The sequence below is a fragment of the Saimiri boliviensis genome, chromosome X (genome assembly GCF_048565385.1).
Source record: "Saimiri boliviensis isolate mSaiBol1 chromosome X, mSaiBol1.pri, whole genome shotgun sequence".
Classification (NCBI taxonomy): domain Eukaryota; kingdom Metazoa; phylum Chordata; class Mammalia; order Primates; family Cebidae; genus Saimiri; species Saimiri boliviensis.
The window spans coordinates 79,089,377-79,110,496 of NC_133470.1; the positions used below are offsets into that span (position 1 = coordinate 79,089,377).

General features: G+C 37.7%; 1 non-coding gene across 1 annotated transcript; it reads right to left on the reverse strand.

The window, feature by feature from the left end:
• Positions 1-1,767: 1,767 nt before the first annotated feature.
• On the reverse strand, positions 1,768-1,875 carry LOC120366678 (U6 spliceosomal RNA). Its single transcript, XR_005581259.1, has one exon. It is a non-coding gene; the product is annotated as a U6 spliceosomal RNA (small nuclear RNA).
• Positions 1,876-21,120: the final 19,245 nt, after the last annotated feature.

The window sequence follows — 21,120 nt, forward strand, 5'->3', positions numbered from 1 at the left end:
AAGCTGGTACAAATCACAATACAAAGACCTTCCCACTCTTTTTTCCAATTACCACAGGCATAGGTGCCTCTCCCTGTGGCCACCACAACCATTGGTCCTTGGGGGGGTTCTGCCAGGCCACCGCAGATGTTCACTTAAAGCTCAAGTGTTCTTTTGACACTTTGTGGTGAATGCTTCCAGGCCTGGGACTCACCCTTTAGGGCAGTGTGCTCCCCTTTGGCCCAGAGCAGGTCAAGAAATGCCATCCTAGAGTAATGTCCTAGAACTGGAAACCCCAGGAACATTCTTGCTGCTCTACCTCACTGTGGTTGAGCTGATACTTGATTTTTGTTTTTTGTGATGGTGCTGTTTTGTGTGCAGATAGTTGCTAACAGTTGGTGTCCTATCGGGGGGATGGACGATGAAGGCTTCTCTTGCACTATTTTGCTCCAGCCCATCTACCTGGTTATTTTTAATTTCACAAATTTTTTTAAAAAATAAATAGGACTACTGTAAGCTCACAAACAAATCTCTGCTCTAAGTTTATTAGTGTTTCCTACACAGAAGATTGAAACTTGATTTTTTTTAAATTTTATTTTAATTTTACAAACAGTCAGTACTTTATAATTTCAAAAATAAAAATTATGTAAAAGAGTGACTACATAAAGAGTCTTGCTTTCACTGTATTCCTACCTATTCTCCCCACATTATAGCTCAGGTGTTGGCAGTCTTTCTATAAAGGGCAAGAAGTAAATATATTAGGCTTTCAAGTCATATCTTCTTTGTTGCAGTTATTCAGTTTTGCTGTTACAGTGCAAAAGCAGCCATAGACAATATGTAATCAAATGGGTATGGCTGTGTTCCAATAAAACTTTATAAAAAAGGGCATTGAAGTCATGATTGTGAAAAAAAAAAAAATACAAGCAACAGGCTTGCTGGCCATCATTTTCTATCTTTGATGTAGGTAATATATTTTATTAGTTAATGTCTTATTTCAGGCTGATATAGTAAATTACCATAGACTGGGTGGCTTAAACAACAAATATTTATTTCTTATAGTTCTAGAGGCTGAAATTTCAAGATCAGAGCCCCAGCCTAATTGGGTTCTGACAAGGACTCTGTTCCAGGTGATGGGCAGCTGACTTTTCTTTCTACTATATCCTCCCATGGTGAAAAGAGAGCCAGATATCTCTCTGGCCTCTTATAAAGGCACTAATCACATTCATGAGGACTCTTCCCTCATGATCTACTTACCTCCCAAAGGCCCCATTTGCAGTTACCATCTAGGGTTAGATCTCAACATATGAATTTTTAGAAGGCACAAACATTCAGTACCGAACAATTTGTTTTCACGCAAACACAAGACTGACTATACATCCTCATACCGTATTTCTTATTCAAAAGTTAAGACATATCACTGTTCTATACCCTTAAACAGTATGTATTATACTGTATATTTTGGATATCTCTCTATATAGAGAGCATTCTCCTTTTTTTAGGTCTGTATTCTATTCCATTATATGAATATATAACGGTTGATTTAACCAATCTTATGTTGATAGATTTTTCAATTTTCCTAACATTTGCAATTAAAAACAATACCTGGTGAAAACTTTGGAAATAAATTATTCATATGTGTGTAGGTGTATCTGAGGGACAGATTTCTGAACTTGAGATTGCTGAATCAAGGGGTTAACACGTTTGCAATTTTGGAAGCTATTACTAGATTAACCTTTATGGGGTTCTACCATTTTCACTTTCAGTACAATATGTGGAAGTACGTGTTTCAAATTTATAGAATATATCCATGAATTAATGTGTCATCTTTGCACAGAGGCCACAGTAGTCTTCTATAAATTACTCCAATTATAGTATATATGCTGCTGAAGTGAGCACCATGAAGTAGTTTTTTAATTTAATAATGGATGAATGCTTTTGAGTGGCATGCAGCCAACAACAGCGCATACTATAAAATTCCTTTTTTCCATTAAGCCTGGAGCAGACACAGAGAAAAGATTTTGCTGCAGAGCTGAAGCCATTTTTTTTCTAGAGTGGTAATTGGAGGGGAGCCACTTCACGTTAAGTTCCAGCAACACATGCATCTGTGCACTATCTAACAGGGGCACAAGTGGTCAGAGAGTTGGAAAAATTTCATAAAGGTCTAACATTTGAGCAATTATGCACAAAGAGTTCTCTGATGATTGTATATCAACTTAAATATAAGAAAGTGGCTTGCCCACTGTGAACCAACAGGGACTGTGGTAAAATTCAGTAGAGGACAAGCAATGATGCAGAGTTAATTGATAAAAGAGGAAAACTTGACGGAACGAAAAGGAATAAATAAAAATTAAAAAGATAATGTTTATTTCACAGATTTACATGAGCTAAGCATTTTATCAAAGTGTGTGTGTGTGTGTGTGTGTGTGTGTGTTGTATATACAGATGCTCCTTTCTTATGATGAGGTTACATTCAAATAAACTAATTGTAAATTGAAAATATCATCAGTCAAAAATGTATTTGATAGACCTAACTTACTGAAAACCATAGCTTAGCTTAGTCTGTGAAATAGTTAGGCTTTGCATCTCCAGCCAAATCTCATCTTAAATTCTAATTCCCATGATCCCCAGGTGTCATGGGAGAGACAAGGTGAAGGTGATTGAGTCATAGCGGCAGCTTCCCCCATGCTGTTCTCATAATATTGAGTGAGTTCTCACGAGATATAATGGTTTAATAAGGGACCCTTTTTCCATTCACTCAGCAGCACTACTCCTTCCTGCCACCTTGTGAAGAAGGTGCCTTGCTTTCTCTTCACCTTCCGCCATGATTGTAAGGTTCTAGAGGCCTCCCCAGTCATGCTGAATTGTGAAACAGTTAAACCTCTTTCCTTTATAAATTACCCAGTCTTGGGCAGTTCTTTATAACAGTATGAAAAGGGACTAACACAGTCTGCTTATTTATATTTTGCTCAAAACGTTTACATTAGTCTAGAGTTGAGCTGAATACAAAGGACATTTTATAATGAAGTATTGAATATATCTGAATATAAGTTATTGAATGATGCACTGAAAATAAAAAAGCAGAATAGTATCATACTGCTGTAAAACTGAAAATCATAAATTGAGCTATTGTAAGTCAAATGCTATCTGTATGCATATATATATATTTAAATTTTTTTAAATTTTTATTATACTTTAGTTCTGAGGTACTTGTGTAGATCTTGCAGGATTATTACATAGGTACACACATGCCATGGTGGTTTGCAGCCTCCATCCCCCCATCACTCACATTAGGTATTTCTAATGTTATCCCTCCCCAACCTCCCCAACCCCTGCTATCACTCCCCTAGTCCCCTACCCCCCAACAGACCCTGGAGTGTGATGTTCCCCTCCCTGTGTCACAGCCAATATCGTACTGAACGAACAAAAGCTGGAAGCATTCCCTTTGAAAACCAGCACTAGACAAGTGTGTCCTCTCTCACCATTCCTATTCAATATAGTATTTGTAGTTCTAGCCAGAGCAATCAGGGAAGAAAAAGAAATAAAGGGTATTCAGTTAGGAAAAGAAGAAGTCAAATTGTCTCTATTGGCAGGTGACATGATTGTATATTTAGAAGACCCCATCATCACAGCCCAAACTCTCCTTAAGCTGATAAGCAACTTTAGCAAAGTCTCAGGATACAAAATCAAGCCGCAAAAATCACAAGCATTTCTATACACCAATAGCAGACAAACAGAGAGCCAAATCATGAGAGAACCCCCATTCACAATTGCTACGAAGAGAATAAAATACCTAGGAATACAACTAACAAAGGACATGAAAGACCTCTTCAGGAAGAACTACAAACCACTGCTCAAGGAAATAAGAGAGGACACAAGCAGATGGAAAAACATTCCATGCTCATGGTTAGAAATAATCAATATCATGAAAATGGCCATACTGCCCAAAGTAATTTATAGATTCAATGCTATCCCCATCAAGCTACCACTGACCTTCCTCACAGAACTGGAGAAAACCACCTTAAACTTCATATGGAATGAAAAAAGGGCCTGCAGAGCCAAGACACTCCTAAGCACAAAAAAAAAAAAAAAAAAAAAAAAAAAAAAAAAAAAAAAAAAAAAAAAAAAAAGCTTAAGGAATCACACTACCTGACTTCAAACTATACTATAATTCTACAGTAATCAAAACAGCATGCTACTGGTACCAAAAGAGAGATATAGACCAATGGAACAGAACAGAAGCCTCGGAAGTAATACCACACACCTACAACCATCTGATCTTTGACAAATCTGACAAAAAGACAAAAATAAGCAATGGGGAAAAGATTCCGTGTTTAATAAATAGTTTTGGGAAAAGTGGTAACTGTATCCAGAAAGCTGAAACTGGACCCATTTCTTACACCTTATACAAGAAGCAACTCCAGATGGATTAAAGATTTCAACATAAGACTTAACACCATAAAAACCCTATTAGAAAACCTAGGCAATACTATTCAGGACATAGGCATAGGCAAGAACGTCATCCTTGCAAAAGCAATGGCAACAAAAGCTAAAATAGACAAGTGGGATCTAATTAAACTTAAGAGCTTCTGCACAGCAAAAGTAACAATCATTAGAGTGAACGGGCAACCAACAGAATGAGAAAAAAATTTTTGCAAGCTACCCATCTGACTAAGGGCTAGTATCCAGAATCCCATCTCGTGCCAGTTAAAATGGCGATCATTAAAAAATCTGGAGAATTCAGACACTGGAGAGAATGTAGAGAAATAGGAACGCTTTTACACTGTTGGTGGGAGTGTAAATTAGGGCAACCATTGTGGAAGACAATATGGCAATTCCTCACAGATCTAGAAACAGAAATACTATTTGACCTAGCAATATCATTACTGGATATATACCCAAAGGATTATAAATTATTCTATTATAAAGACACATGCACATGTATGTTCATTGTGGCACTGTTTACAATAGCAAAGACTTGGAACCAACGCAAATGCCCATCATGGATGGACTAGAAAGAGAAAATGTGGCACATATACACCATGGAATACTATGCAGCCATAAAAAAGGATGAGTTCATGTCCTCTGCAGGGACCTGGATGAATCTGGAAACCATCATTCTCAGCAAAGTGACACAAGAACACAAAATCAAGCACCATATGTTCTCACTCATAAGTGGGTTGTGAAGAATGAGAATATATATATATATATATGTACATATATATATATATTCCTTCATTTAAATTGTCACAAGAAATCTATGAAGTAGTTGCTCTTATTATATTAACTTTAAGTATTACTAAACCAAGCCCATTTGGCCAATGCTGTGTAACCATCAGAGAACATAATGCAAAGCAGAACAGAGCCTTAGATTTTCAGAGGTATATATTTTTAATTAGTGGGGTTTCATGAGAAAAACAGATTTTTTTTAATTGCATTTTAGGTTTTGGGGTACATGTGATGAACATGCAAGATTGTTGCATAGGTACACACATGGCAGTGTGGTTTGCTGCCTTCCGTCCCCTCACCTGTATCTGTCATTTCTCCCCATGCTCTCTCTTCCCACCTCCCCACCCCCCGCCCCTCCCCCATTTCCCTCCAATGGATCCCAGTGTGTAGTGCTCCCCTCCCTGTGTCCATGTGTTCTCATTGTTCAACACCCGCCTATGAGTGAGAATATATGGTGTTTGATTTTCTGCTCTTGTGTCAGTTTGCTGAGAATGATGGTTTCCAGGTTCATCCACGTCCCTACAAAGGACGTGAACTCACCGTTTTTGATGGCTGCGTAATATTCCATGGTGTATATGTACCACATTTTCCCTATCCAGTCTATCATCGCTGGGCATTTGGGTTGGATCCAGGTCTTTGCTATTGTAAACAGTGCTGCAATGAACATTCGTGTGCACGTGTCCTTGTAGTAGAATGATTTGTAATCCTTTGGATATATACCCAGTAATGGGATTGCTGGGTCAAATGGGATTTCTATTTTTAGGTCCTTGAGGAATTGCCACACTGTCTTCCACAATGGTTGAATTAATTTACATTCCCACCAACAGTGTAAAAGTGTTCCTGTTTCTCCACATCCTCTCCAGCATCTGTTGTTTCCCGATTTTTTAATGATCGCCATTCTAACTGGTGTGAGATGGTATCTCAATGTGGTTTTGATTTGCATTTCAAAAACAGAGATTTTTATTGTTTTTCCAAAACAGGGCCTGCGATCCCTCTTCTGTTTTTCCCAAGGAGTCTCAGGCTACCAGAGGTTATCTTAGAGCCTCTCATATTTGCATTAAAAATGGTAAGACAGGCCGGGCGCGGTGGCTCAAGCCTGTAATCCCAGCACTTTGTGAGGCCGAGGCGGGTGGATCACGAGGTCAAGAGATCGAGACCAACCTGGTCAACATGGTGAAACCCCGTCTCTACTAAAAATACAAAAAATTATCTGGGCATGGTTGCACGTGCCTGTAATCCCAGCTACTCAGGAGGCTGAGGCAGGAGAATTGCCTGAACCCAGGAGGCGGAGGTTGCGGTGAGCCGAGACCGCGCCATTACACTCCAGCCTGGGTAACAAGAGCGCAACTCTGTCTCAAAAAAAAAAAAAAAAAAAAGAAAAAGAAAGAAAAAGAAAAAGTCTACAGCAACCAATTTCAAGCTTGCAAAGGATCTTTACTGCTCAAAATAATTTTTAGAGCTAACTCTTACATGAACCTCAAATTTTCTGTCCTCCGGGTGGTAGAAACCAAGAAAACGTATTCTCATAGGGTCACAAAGTTAAGCTCTTAAGAACACAAAAGAAGACAGATAAATTTCATCTGATATTGGTTTTAGGGACCCATAGCAAAGTTTAAAACTGACTAGCCTGACATGCTGACTTAAAAAGCAGGCTTAAAAGGGTTCTAAACCCAAGTTCTATCCTGTGATACCCCTCTCTCCATTACAGAACAACACAGAAATACATATTCTTAGCACAAAGTACACCAGATTTGCTACAGCCTAAGATTAATATCATATATCTTTTTTTTTTTTACTAATTAAACCCTTGCAGAGAAGACAAATAGTGATGTTTCCCATTTGCACACACACACACACACACTCACACACAGACGAAGAGAGAGAGAGAGAGAGAGAGAGAGAGAGAGAGAGAGAGAGAGAGAAATAAAAAACTTGGCTTGCATGCCAGGTTTCTGGTTCTCTTTTTTCAGCTTCCAGAAAAATCAAACAGCTTTTGATGACCCTGCTCACTGTGCCATAGCTGTGGGATTCAAGCCACTTTACAAAATAAAATCAACCTTTACTGTTTTATGGAACCATAAGCAAAGGATTCTCAGTTTTGCAAGATGTTGCCCAATGGGCTGCATAAGGAACAGAATTAACATTTTGAATCCCAGCAAAATACACAAAACAAAACAGATACTAGTCACCTCGATCAGCACCCAGTATCAACCTAGCAAGGCTCACACTTTCTTCTGTTAGCCCATGTTGTATTTGATCCACTCCAGGTGGGGAGGAAAGACCTTCAGATCGTAATTCACGCTGAGGTCTCTGGACAAGGCAAAGAGAGGATAATCACCCCTAGACAGGTCTGTTGAGCTTTCTTTAGGACTTCCTGAATGCGATCAGACAAATAAAGAGGGTTCTCTGAGTGAGGCCTGCTTGACTTCTATCAGCAATTCTTTCTGAGATTCCCCTCCACATTTACAAACACACATAAAGATACAACGGACAGAAGGCCTTCCAAATCAGATTTCTAACCAAGAACTCTAAGAGTATCCCTTCCAAACTATCCTCCTGTTTTCTATCTGAGAAATCTCCACAAAATCTTCCTGACTGAGAAGTCTCCCAAACCAAGACTCTTCCTATTAGTTAAGGAGAGTAAGTCAAAACCCCTCAGGAGTCGAACGTAGAGAGACACCCTGAAATCGGGCTACAGACAAACTGAGATCCCTAAAGGAGCTGAACTGAAACAGATACCCCATGGTGGAACAACAAACAAATACCCCACAACAGGGTTACAGACACACCCTACCATGAGACTACAGACAGACATCCTACCATGGGGCTATAGAACCAGTCAGAAAAGGAAGGAGGTGCTGGCCATCCCTATGATACACACCAATCCAGATACCCTGCAATGGGGCTACAGACAGACACCAACCCCACCATGGGGCTACAGACAGACACCCTGTAATAGGGTTACAGAATGTCCCTCCAGGACTATTTCTCTATTGTAATTAAATCTACGCACATTGGGTCCGCAGCACCCCCTTAGTAGAGAGATTACCAGATTCAGCCCCTAGTTCAAGATAACTAGGCACCCACCTGGGCTGGCCTCTGGATTTATCACTGGAGGAGGGCTAATGAACCATGGACAGGTAGTCACAAGGGCAATTCTGGATGAGACCCCAAATCTGATTTCTCAAGGCAGGGAAATTGCAATACAGAAAGAGAAATTCACATAGAGAAAGCTGTATGGGAGACCAAAGCTTGATTATTACTCAAATAAATCTCCTGGAGCATTTGAGGATCAGAGTTCTTAAGAATAACTTGATGGGTTGGAGGTGGGAGGCCAGTGAGCCAGGAGTGCTTATTGATTAGATAGGAAATGAAATAATAAAGAATCGAGGCCAGGCATGGTGGCTCACGCTTGTAATCCAAGCAATTTGGAGGCCAAGGTGAGTGGATCACCTGTGGTCGGGAGTTCAAGACCAGCCTGACCAACATGGTAAAACCCCGTCTTTAAAAAAAAAAAAAAAAAAAAAAAAAAGAATTGAAGCTGACCTCTTGCACTGAGTTTATTCTTGGTAGGGGCCACAAGATTAGATAAGCCAGTTAATCGATTTGGGTGGTTCCAGTTGATCCATCAAGGGCAGGGTCTGCAAAATATTTTAAGCAGTACTCTTACAAGCAGTTTACAATGGGTCAGAATCGTACAGCCACCAGCTGCGTGACTTCTAAACCATAATTTCCAATCTTGTGGTAAACTGTTAGTCCTACATAGGCAGTCTAGTCCCCAAGCAAGAAGGAGGATTATTTTGGGAGAGGGCTGTTATTTTATTTTATTTTTTTTATTTTTTTAAGGTGGACTCTCATTCTGCCACGCAGGCAGGGAGTAAAGTGGCATGATCTCAACTTATTGCAATCTCCACTTCCTGTTTTCAAGCAATTCTCCTGTCTCAGCTTCCTGAGTAGCTGAGATTACAGGCACATGCCACCACACCCAGCTAATTTTTGTATTTTTAGTAGAGATGGGGTTTCACCATGTTGGCCAGGGAGCTCTCAAACTCCTGACCTTAAGTGATCTGCCTGACTTGGCCTCCCGAAGTGCTGGGATTACAGGTGTTAGCCACCATGCCTGGACGTGGCCTTATCTTTGTTTTAAACTATAAACTATGTTCCTCCCAAAGCCAATTTGGTCTACACCCAGGGATAAACAAGGACATTTTGGAAGTTAAGTCAGATATCTTTCACTCTCTCAGTTATAATTTTGCAATGGTGGTTTCATGGGTTAACAGAAGTCAAAAATTTAAGTTTGATAATCTCAGCCTACATTGCAGAAGATGTATGGATATGTCTGGATGTCCAGGCAGAAGTTTGCTTCAAAGTAGAAATTGTCCTGCTCCTGATTCCATAGTTCTCCACCCAAAACTAGTGCCTTGTCTGGTCCAAGAAGGAAAGACCAGCTTTGCTGCCTCCCTGTACTCTGAGGGTGGTGATTCTTGCCTTTTCTGCCTGGGTGACTGGGTATTAGCTCTCACTGGGTTAGGCTTGCCGCTAGCTCCTACTGAGTTAATACATTTGTCAGTTATTGGCTTTCTAAGTCCCTATCTTCTCTCTTAGAATCAGGTCAAACCTTGACAGAGTACTGCACTATCAGTTTACCTTCCTTCTCTTTGACACCCTTATTATGTAATAATATAAAAGTCTCAAGATAGGGTATTTATTCCCATCTTCTCAAACACTTGCAAAATGACTCTAACTCATAAATAATGAAATAGTTCAGGGTCTCCAAAATCGGCTATCTTCCCTCAGATTTTAAAATGTACATTTGCCAAATCCTATTACAATAGTAAACTAATTTTCTTTTAGTTGTGAAAGGATACCCAAACAATTTTCAATCCACAGAATTCTTCCCAGAGTGCTACCAGCAAGAATGGACTCAACATCTCCGATTTTAAAGCTTATGTGGTATCAAAAGAAACAAGACAGATACACAAATGAGTGGGGGCAGATTTTGGACAAACACAAAAGGGAGTGCACTCAGGCAAAAAAGACTCAAAACAAACTCAAAACCTGACTTGAACCAAAGGCAAAGAGGGTGGATAAGTGAGCCCTACTGTTTCCCTGGTGATACCAGGCAAATGGCTTAAAAACCCCAGATAGAAAAACAATAGGCTTCCTGCATATTATACAATTTTACTCACCCCTGGAGCATGTCTGATCCTTATCTCTGTTCTACCCCAGTCATGAGGGATACATGCAATTTCATGCAAGGAACAACCCTTATAAAATTCTCCTGGAAAATCTCAGCCAGTAGCTGCTGGGAATTTCCTGAAGACTGTCTCATCACAAGCCACTGGCCACTGAATGCAGCATAGTCCCCAAGGCCTCTCCCAACATGCTCAAAAGTGAGTCAATTAAACCTCTTTCCTTCATAAATTACCCAGTCGTGGGCAATTCTTTATAGCAGTATGAAAAGGGAAATGTGGCACATAGACACCATGGAATACTATGCAACCATAAAAAATGATGAGTTCGTGTCCTTTGTAGGGACGTGGATGAATCTGGAAACTATCATTCTCAGCAAACTGACACAAGAAAAGAAAATCAAACACTGCATGTTCTCACTCATAGGCGGGTCTTGAACGATGAGAACACATGGACACAGGGAGGGGAACATCACACACTGGGGTCTGTTGGGAGGTCTAGGGGAGGGACAGTGGGGGATAGGGAGGTTGGGGAGGGATAACAGGGGGAGAAATGCGAGATGTAGGTGATGGGGTGATAGAGGCAGCAAACCACATTGCCGTGTATTTACCAACGCAACAATCCTGCATGATATGCACATGTACCCCAGAACCTAAACTGCAATTATATATACATATATATATATATATATATATGTATATATATAAAAGAAAATGGACTAGTACAGTCTGCCTACTCAAGTCATGCTCAAAATATTTATATTAGCCTATAGTTGGGCAAAATTGTATGACACAAAGCATATTTTACAATAAAGTATAGCATATCTCATGTAATTCATTGAATACTGTACTGAAAATGAACAACAGAATGGTTTCATACTGTTGTAAAGTTAAAAATTATAAATTGAGCTATTGTGATTCAAGCACTATCTGTATATATATTCACTCATTTAAATTGTCAAAAGGAACTCATAAAGTAGTTGCTGTTACTATATTCACTATAAAGATAACTGAACCAAGCCCATTTCCCAATGTTGTGTACGTACAGAGTTACGAATCTGATCTTTGCAGCATGGCAACTTTTCTACTGGGCTATACTGACTTCTTATCTGGGTAGGGAGATAATTCCAGAATTAAGTGAGAAAAGTGGATCTTAAAATCCAAACCCAAGCAAATATAATTTTACTTATCTTTATGAAGAAGTTGTTCAGATATGAATAAAGGCTTTTCCAAAATAATAATTGCAGTTAATATCCTGAAACCAATGTGTTTAGTAGGCCTTTGTCACTCCTTGAATGATGAGTCCTTTCCAACTGCATGTGCCTCAGGACTGCCCCAAAGATTCTAGAACAGACACTTGAGAGTTTTTTTAAGGCTAACTTCCCAGATCTTAAAGGGTTTTTAACCTAGCCTGGACTGCTATGTGGAAAACTTCGTGTTTTGTCCTGTTTGCCGTATTGGTTTGCTTTTATTTGGCTGCTGAGCAGTTGCCTTAGACAGCCTCCTAGCATTGGCTTCACCTTTGCTGAAGATAACACATTGCTGAAATTCTGACCTTTACCACTCGGTAGCTACTTTAGCACCTGGACAAAAAAACATTGCTTTTAGCTTTGGTAGGTCCAAGTGAAGAGGCTGCAGCTATAGTTATATCCATTTTATATTTTCAAGGCCAATTGGAGTGGGTGCATTTTTTAAAAATCTTACAAGGTCAATTTCTAAATTGTGATATATAGTCCATTAAGACTTATGCTAAGTGTTTCCCCTCTGCACAGAGAAAATTTTGTTCCCTGAATGTAATTTGAGAGTGGAAGGCCTCTCCTCTGTCCTATCATTCACTGAGTACCTAATTTGACTGTATAACCACTGGGACTAAAGGATCCCCAATTAGTTGGCATGTAGAAGTGTCAGACAAATGCAGATTCACGGAGCCTCTTTACAGGGAATCTAAAGCAAGGCATTTTCGCTGCCTTTTCCCATTCCAAATTAGAGGACTTCCTATTTAGAGGTTCTGGTACCCAGGTTCTATTTCATAATTAGACAATTATGCTAAAAGAATTAAAAATGCTTCCTTTAAGAGGTTTTAAAATTACTGTTACTTAAGTATTTATTACATGCCTATCTGTACTAAATGCATTTTACATGCATTATCTCATTTAATCATCCTAATAATTCTATAAGGTAGGTCCAGTTGTTACCCCTACTGTGACTCAGAAATTTCTTCAAAATTTCAACCTCTCAGACTCCAAAGTTTATAGTGCTAGTGGCTAAGCTATATAATATTTACAGAGATGTAGTCTCCATAAATATTATAATTTATACAGTAAAGCTGAGGAACAGTTTTTAACTTTCTAGAATAAAGCAGAGATCAGGAAAAATATATCCTAAATTCACAAAGTTAAGGTTTTGTGCTATTACTCCAAAATGACTACAAGAAATAATTTTCTGGCATAATATAAAAATCTATACCCTTTACTCCTCTTCTTTTACCTTGCATGATACCTACATAGATAAGTGATTAGTGAACACAAAGTGGAGAATTCCAGCATGTTATTTTAAATGGAAGAAGATATAAAAGTGACATATTAGGGTTGTCCATGGAGTTCATTACTGATGTCAGTTGATGTCTCATTTGCAACACTTGCAATACGAACAGCTGAAGGACAAGGCATTTGTCTCAGTGAGTCAAACAAGTAGTTCAGAATATAAATATGGAAGAACTGGTTTTCTAAAATAATAATTTAAACAATGTGAAATTGTTATTTTCATTCAACAAAAATGGTTGAATATCAGCAATTTCATGTGGTTTAATATAATAGAAAGGAATGAGATGAAAGTGATCAGAGATCAATATAGAGGGAGAGACAAGGTGAGAAGTCTGAATAGGTGGTCAAGTGTTGTTGTCCAGAGAACTGTGCTGGAGCAGAATGTACACGGTCTAAAAATCATGGTGATATCTCCGTTGATTACAGGTTATAGACTTTGAATCCTCTGCCTTTTTGAACACACACTTTGTGATTGTCATGTCATGTGTGCTCCACTCTCTCACCTCTAACAGAGACCATAGGAGCTTGGGATTGATTGACTGTAGAACGTATTATGCACTTCTTGAAACAAATTTGAATATTCCATGTTGTTGATTCCTTGACATAGTCCTACCTGAGAGAAGTTAAGCCCTACATATAAATAAATAAGGATCTAGGTCATCCTGCTAACCTCTCCCAGCTACTTATTTCCATTAAGTTTTTATTGTGAGTTACATTTATTTGTCTGTTTTTTGTTTGATTTTTCTTTCTGTAGAGAATGTAATCATATGAGATTGAATAGTTTGTTGTGTACACAACTGTATCCCCAGCAACTAGTAAAATGCCTGCCATTCAATAAGCATATGATAAATGAATGATCAAATTAATGAATTACTTTCAACAGGTATATAGTATTGCATTGCAAGGATGCGCTGTAATTTGTTTAACAAATCCCAATAGACAGATATTAGGTATTTAAAATTATATGTTATTGTATACAGTGCTGGAATGAACATTCTTGTACATGCATTTTTGAATATTAATGTGAATATTTTCTTATGATGGATTATCAAATAGAGGATATTTTTGGATGAAAAGATATGCGTTTTAAGGCCTTTGATTCATATTATCAAAATATGTTCTCATACTGTACTGTCTTGTACTTCCATCAACCATCTATATACGAGATAAGCCATTTCCCTCATAATAATCAATGATTAGTGTTCTCATGTGTTTTTAATCTTTGTCAGTCTGCTTCAAATAAATAGCATTTTGTTGGCCAGGTGCGGTGACTCAAGCCTGTAATCCCAGCACTTTGGGAGGCCGAGGCGGATAGATCACGAGGTCAAGAGATCAAGACCATCCTGGCCAACATGGTGAAACCCCGTCTCTACTAAAAATACAAAAAAATTAGCTGGGCATGGTGACGCGTGCCTGTAATCCCAGCTACTCAGGAGGCTGAGGCAGCAGAATTGCCTGAACCCAGAAGGCGGAGGTGGCGGTGAGCCGAGATCGCGCCATTGCACTCCAGCCTGGGTAACAAGAGTGAAATTCCGTCTCAAAAAAAAAAAAAAAAAAAAAAAAAAAAAAAAAAAAATAGCATTTTGTTTTATTCTGTATAATGTCACTATTAAAAGTACAATAATTCATTCATATGTTTTTGACTACTTGTACTTTTTTTGTACAAATAATTTTGTAGCTTTATTTATAGGAGTCCAAATATGGAAATAACTCAACTGTCCATGACATTTGAAGCTAATGAGAGGGTAATAATTATTTTATATGTAGGCATTGAGATTGTACAGTTTTTGAAAAATAAAAGGAACCCTACTTCACACCACTTCCGAAAACAAATTCCAGATAGATTAACTAATTTGTTGCAATAAATTAGACTATAAAGATAGCTGGAAATAAGAAAGAATATCTATCTGATGGCAGGTTCAACTGAAAATCAAAAGAAAAAACTTAAAGAAAAATACTAATACATTTAACATAATGAAAGTTAAAATTTTTACAATTTTTTTATGTTTGAACAGAATTAAAAGTGAAATGAAAAAAGTGGTAAAAGAACTGACAGAATAATAGTAAACATCTTATTATATTTTAATGTATAAAGAGTTCTTGTAAATTATTCATAATAAGGAAGAATGGAAATAAGGAAAATTGAAATGAACACAGAAAAAAATTGAACAGTAATAACTAATAATAACATTAAACAATTATAACAATATGCTCTAATAAAAGGTGAATGTAGCCTGTCTCTCTCTCTCTCTCTCTCAAAATATCTTACTGTACTGTATTCTTCACTCTTCCTCATGTCCTGAACATGTTAGAGTGGGATTGTGCAAGATTTCATCACACTACTCAGAAAGGCACACAATTTAAAATTTTGCCATTAAATGTAATGGCAAAAGTTACAATTATTTTGCACCAAACTAATTAATTGTTGCTTTTTTCTCAGGAATTTTTCCATTAAAAATTTTCTGGCCACAGTTGACACTGGGTAACTGAAACTGCAGAACGCAAAATCTCAGAAGAGGTGACTTTTGTATTCATCAAATGATAGAAAAATAATATTCACAAAATATTAACATCGACTATCTCTGGGTTGTGGAAACACAGATGACTTTTCCTGGCTGTGTTTTCCTGTATTAAAAAATATAATGTAGTCAGAAAATTATCTTCAAAAGTGTATTAAAACTTATGTTCCTTTTTCTTTGTCTTAGAAAGAATCAGAATTTTCAAACTGTTTGCAAACCTACACATTTAACCATACATCATATTTTATTGCAATTGTGTCTTTTTTTGACTGGTCCTGCTCCACTGGATTTTGGATTTTTTAAAATTTCACCTAGTAGAGCATACAAATTTCTTTGTATGAATATTAAGGTTAATTTTAATATTGAGCTCAATTTTTATGTTAGATTACAATGGATCTCCAAATAATATTTTTTTCCTCTTTTAACATATCATGCAGGGCGGATATAGGAAACTGTGCCTGGTTTTAGTGGTGAGTTTAATTTTCTTTAACTGTTTCACAGCATTTTAACCTAACATCAAAGCTACTAATAAATATTTTCTCTCTAACATCCTATTTTTTTAGGTTAAAAATGGCTTACTTAACATTTGCCAGAAGAGTAGGTAGATCAGCCTAGTAAGGTTCAATTTCTTATTTTTCAACATGCCATTGTTTGTTTTTTTTCTTAATATTCATATATATATTGGAAAGGAAATTTGTATTTTTTTTTTTTAATTAAAGATGCATTCTAGTTTACCATAGAGTTTTTATGTCTAGATCGGGCGTCCCCAAACTATGGGCCCGCAGGCCGCATGTGGACCCCGAGTCCATTTATCTGGCCCCCCGCCACACTTCAGGAAGGGGCCTCTCTTTCATTGGTGGTCAGTGAGAGGAGCACAGTATGTGGCGGCCCTCCAACGGTCTGAGGGACAGTGAACTGGCCCCCTGTGTAAAAAATTTGGGGACGCCTGGTCTAGATGTTTCTGACTAGATGATTTCTTTCAAAAGGTTTGCTTTCAGAGTAGTTTGGTAAACTGCTCTAAAAAATCATGTGTGCATGCATGTGTGTGTGTGTGTGTGTGTGTGTGTGTAAGTTGGTAGAGTAGAAATAGGGGGAATCCTCTAGGCAATTACTTAAGCCATGTGATAAACAATTAAATCAATAATGTTATGAGGTTCTTACTCAAATTCTAACTAATCATTATCAAATGACAACTTCATTATCTTTTTTGATATTGGGTCTGATATTCCTTCATTGTGAAAGATGTGTGTAAATCAAAATGGCCACATCTTACTTTTAATGCCTTGAAAATATCTTTTAAGATTTTATTCCCAGGGAAGATACCATTATTTTAAAATATATTGCTCATTATAAGACATGTATCTCTGTAAAATGCGTTAAAAAGCTCATATTAGTAAGGCCAAGCGTAGTGGCTCAAGCTTGTAATCCCAGCACTTTGGGAGGCCGAGGCGGGTGGATCACGAGGTCAAGAGATCGAGACCATCCTGGTCAACATGGTGAAACCCCGTCTCTACTAAAAATACAAAAAAAATTAGCTGGGCATGATGGTGCGTGCCTGTAGTCCCAGCTACTCAGGAGGCTGAGACAGGAGAATTGCCTGAACCTAGGAGGCGGAGGTTGCGGTGAGCCGAGATCACGCCATGGCACTCCAGCCTGGGTAACAAGAGCGAAACTCCGTCTCAAAAAAAAAAAAAAAAAAAAAAAGCTCATGTTTTCTGGCAAGAAATATGGTTTAAAAACAAGCAGATTTTATTCCAGCAACTAATTATCTTTTCTTTTTTGTACTTTAAACTATTTATTTTTAATCTGTAATAAGAGTGGGTGTTTTATTTTTGTTGTGCATGTAGGTCATAAAAGATAAGAATAAAAATATCAACATTATTAGAAATAGCAGTAGCCTCCAAACTACATGTATTTTGTGTTCATTCTTAAAATTATTTTTAATGTATTTTACTAATTATGATTTTGTTCTTACTTTTAATCTGAGCTTTTATAGTCTGTTTGGAATTCTATAAATAAAGTCGACAGTATTGTACCTGCATAATCTATAACTGGAACTCAAACAAAACAAGCAAAACAAAACAAAATAAAATACAGGCTGAGCATCACTTATTTCAAATGCCTGGGACAAAAAGTGTTTTGGATTTTGGAAGTTTCTAGATTTTGGAACATTTACATTCTAATAACCAGTAAACATTCCAAACCTGGACATTTGAAATCTGAAATGCTCCCATGAGCATTTCCTTTGAGTGTCTTCTTGGCACTCAAAAAGTTCTGCAGTTTGGGCTTCAGATTTTCAGATTTTCTATGCTCAACCTGTATAACAAGTGAATATTCAAAAAAGCTTTCTTCAACAACCCGTTTTCCTGTTGATTAGCATCTAGGTTAGAAAATACACACTGAAACCTCCCAATCTGACTCAGTCAGTACCCTCTCTCACCTTTGGTAACTGCCAATATCTGGCCTTACAATTGCTGTTTCTTTTCTGGTGAGATTTTCCAACATTAGACTTTAGTAATAGGGTTATAACATGAACATTGCTATTTTCTAAATTTCTTTCAAATTAAAAAAGTCCTTTCTTGTATCAAGTATACTGAAGAATCTTTTTTGTACAGTAAGCTGCATCCATTTAAAATGTACAATTTAATAACTTTTGATAATTGTATACACTTACGCAACCACCACCAAAATCAAGAGAGAGAACATTTCTAATATCCCCTCCGACATTCCTGCTACCTTAATCCCTCCTTCAGCTTACATTTGTTTTCTTTTTTAAACTCTAAATTCCAACTCTTGGGCCACAACATGCTGTCTTTTCAATCCTTACTTCCAGCATTCCATCTCACAGTTCTCCTGATTGTTCGCTTCCTCTTAGCTCTACTTTCACTAACTAGTGGAAATCCTCACACACTTCAATTCTATTGCTTCCAGCTGCCTTCATCCTCTGCTGAACTTGCCCTCCCAATCACCAGCTCTGCAACATTCTTTTTTTTTTTTTTTTTTTTCTCTCCACTTCTGCTTCAGGGATGTAGAGTTCTATTGGAGAAAAAGCACATATCCTTTTAGATTGGATCTATTACAAATTTATGATCTACAACCTCAGCTGTCAGCACAGCGCGGCAATTTTTTACTGATCCCTAATTGTTTCCCTTTCCTGTATCCCACAGTAGCTGTTCTCAACTTAAAAGTCTCATTAAAATCTCTCTCCTTCCAGGCCTTCCTTTCAGCAGTGTTTAACCTCCTGCCTCAGTGATATTCTTTAAATGTCCCTTCCCTCAGCCTTCAGATACATCTGTATTTTTACTTAGTCTTGCTTTATTTAATCATGCCTCAGAGGAAAATATGTTATGTTCCTGCTCCCCCCAAAAGATAACCTCTCCATGAGCTCTTGAGCTCATGTTCTCTCATTCCCATCAAGACTTTATTTCATCAACTATCCTCTTTCTCCCCTATATTTGATCTTGATCTCTGTCTTTTCTTCTTTCTCTTCCTTTCGCTCTATTCATTTTTTTTCCAAATCGACCTGTGTATGAACTCATCTGCAATGACAGTTACAATCACAACTCATAAATAAAAACCTTCTTTAATCCTACCTTCTCTAATTAGCTGTTAGCCATTTTTTTCTCTCAGCACAAACATTTATTGAAAAACAGCTCTACATCCAGGACTCTACTTCCTTACCCCGCTCCACTCTTCATCTTATTATGTTGTTCTTTCTGCTCATATCACTCCATCAGAAATGCTCTTAAAGTAAGGCATTTCTTTAATAATTATTTATACTTTAAGGTACTATGAGATACTGGGGGTAGAGCTATGAATAATATAAAGTCCTATTCTAATTGAGTTTACATTCTGGAGGACGGAAATCAACAATAAAGAAGTAAACAAATAAACATATGATGATTTGTGTGATACAGAGAAGTGCCATGAGGAAAATAACATAAAATGTAACAGAGAATGACTGAGAAAGGGCTAGGTAGATGGAGTGATCAGAGGTTTCTTTGAGAAGGTGGAATCTGAGTTGAACGTTGATTGATGAAAAGGAGCTAGCCATGTGAAATCTTGGGGAAAAAAAAAGTATTCTGAAAGGAGAAACAGCAAAGCAAAAAGTGTGATCATGGCATAAAAAGCTAGGGTACCTCTGGTAATTTCAACACTTTGGGAAGCCAAGGCAGGAGTATCACTTGAGCCCAGGAGTTTGAGACCACACTAGGCAAATAAAGTAATCATGTCTCTACAAAAAAAAAAATCAATAAATCTTAAAAATATTAGCTGGGCATAGTGGCACATGCCTTTGATTCCAGCTACTTAGGAGGCTGAGGTAGGAAGATTGCTTGAGCTAGGACACTGAGGCTAAAGTGAGCTGTGATTTTGCTACTACACTCCAGCCCAAATCTGATTGACAGAATGATACCATGTCAAAAAAAAAAAAAAAAAAAAAGAAGAAGAAAGGAAGAGAAGAAAGGAAGGAAGGAAGGAAGGAAGAAAGGAAGGAAGGAAGAAAGGGAGGGAGGAAAAGCCAGAGAGAGAAAGACAGGAAGTGATGGCTAAAAGGTATGAGATGTTAGATCAAGCAGGGTTTGCGAGTCTAGTAAATGCTTTGGGATTTTCTAAGTATGTGAGAAGCTTTTGGAAGATTGAGAACAACAACAAAAAAATGTATTATCTGACTTGCCTTTTTGAAAAAGATTATTCTTGCCTTTTTGAAAAAGGTTGTTCTGGCTACTGATGGATATTTGACCATAGGAGAGTAAGGAGGAACTCAAGGAAACCACTTTGCAGACTATTGCAATAGTATGGATGAAGGGTAGTGATATACTAGCTACCTTCTTGCTTCTGTGCCTTTGCTCATGCAGTTCTTTCTTTCTGGTGAACTCTGATTCATAATTTAAAACTCAACACACTGATGGATATTTGACCATAGGAGAGTAAGGAGGAACTCAAGGAAACCACTTTGCAGACTATTGCAATAGTATGGATGAAGGGTAGTGATATACTAGCTACCTTCTTGCTTCTGTGCCTTTGCTCATGCAGTTCTTTCTTTCTGGTGAACTCTGATTCATAATTTAAAACTCAACACACTGATGGATATTTGACCATAGGAGAGTAAGGAGGAACTCAAGGAAACCACTTTGCAGACTATTGCAATAGTATGGATGAAGGGTAGTGATATACTAGCTACCTTCTTGCTTCTGTGCCTTTGCTCATGCAGTTCTTTCTTTCTGGTGAACTCTGATCCATAATTTAAAACTCAACACAATCAGTACATCTTTGGAAAGCCTTCTTCAATTCCCAAGCACTGTGTACTAGACAAGACTAATTTCTCCTTTTTCTGGGTTCATATAGTGTTTTTGCTGAAATTTATTACAGCAGAAAATTTATAACCTAGAAGAATGGTTAAATGCATAAACCCTGGAGCTAGACTGTTTGAAATAAAATCTTGTCTTTAGCCCTGCTGTGGGTTGAATTGTGTCTCTCCAAAATTCATATGTTGAAACTCCAACCCTCAATACCTGATAATGTGACCTTATTTGAAAACAGGGTCATTGCAGATATAATTACTTAAAAATCTGGACACAGGCATACATGCAGGAAGAACACCACTTAAAGATAAGGCAGAGATCGAGATGATCTTTCATAACCCAAGTACCACCAAAGACT